General features: G+C 42.9%; 2 non-coding genes across 2 annotated transcripts; one reads left to right on the forward strand and one right to left on the reverse strand.

Annotated features, from left to right (window-relative positions):
- The first annotated feature begins 314 nt into the window (after positions 1-314).
- Positions 315-386, forward strand: trnap-agg (transfer RNA proline (anticodon AGG)). The gene has a single exon. It is a non-coding gene; the product is annotated as a tRNA-Pro (tRNA).
- A 287-nt stretch (positions 387-673) lies between these two features.
- trnag-ucc (transfer RNA glycine (anticodon UCC)) lies at positions 674-745 on the reverse strand. The gene has a single exon. It is a non-coding gene; the product is annotated as a tRNA-Gly (tRNA).
- Positions 746-1,142: the final 397 nt, after the last annotated feature.

A 1,142-nucleotide genomic window follows, 5' to 3' on the forward strand; every position in this document is an offset into this window, starting at 1 on the left:
CCATTCTTTTGAAGTCTTATTTTTTCATTTTCTCCTTAAAAAAATGATTTGATCTCATTTTGCACTATATTCATTTATAAAAACTCGTCATCAGTTAGCTGTCGCGACTGAAGAAGACAGAATGTGAAAGACACAGCAGATGAACTACAGAAGATTTGAACTGAAGCATGGTCAAGAGTTTGGAAGACTGTCATGCTCACAAGTAAAGCACAAAACACTCACATGATGTTCAATCGTTCCAAGCACCGTGGACACGTCAATCGATATCTTCACTGACATTGCTGCAGAAAGAAAGAAAAAGACTTTGGGCAGAAGGCTCGTTGGTCTAGGGGTATGATTCTCGCTTAGGGTGCGAGAGGTCCCGGGTTCAAATCCCGGATGAGCCCTTTTGCAGATCCTTGAACAAGCTCAGACAGGCAGATCTTGGGCCACTGGTCGGAACGCCAACTATCACCTCTTGGGCGCAGGACAAGGATGGCTGAATGGTTTTGGCGATGGACTGCAAATCTATTTTGATATGCACTTGTTGGTTCAACGTCGCACAACATTTATTATTTTAGATAAACTGAAGAATGTAGGAGCAATTCTAACTGCCACGAACAATGATAATGATTCAAATGTAATACACTTGAAATGACATCCAGCCCCTAAAACAAATGATTTTCTCATGCTCTGCATTGGCCGGGAATCGAACCCAGGTGAACTGCTTGGAAGGCAGCTATGCTCACCACTATACCACCAATGCTATGTGCAGTTCATTAGCAACATGGAGACATCCATTCATATCTTGACCGTCATTTTTTGTGGAAAGTGATAATTCTTTGACCAAACGGATCGTTGGTTTAGGTGTATGATTATGGCTTAGGTTGCGAGAGGTCCCTGGTTAAAACATCTATCATTTTAATCAGTACAGGTTACCTTCAGATTAGGCCCGTGACACTTGTCCGGGGAATAGGGCAAAACGGAGAACATTGCGACAAGTGGTCACATTACTTTGAAGCCCAAAGATTTTGGATTCTACAAACAGAAGTTGGCACATAGACATTCCTGACTTCAGACGAGTCTCCTGACACTTGTGGGGGATGTAGAGGAAAATTGAGAATACCACTGTGTTCGTGAGGGTCTCCCTTTCCAGAGAGTGG

The sequence above is a fragment of the Oncorhynchus nerka genome, unplaced genomic scaffold (assembly GCF_034236695.1).
Source record: "Oncorhynchus nerka isolate Pitt River unplaced genomic scaffold, Oner_Uvic_2.0 unplaced_scaffold_11703, whole genome shotgun sequence".
Taxonomy (NCBI): Eukaryota; Metazoa; Chordata; class Actinopteri; order Salmoniformes; family Salmonidae; genus Oncorhynchus; species Oncorhynchus nerka.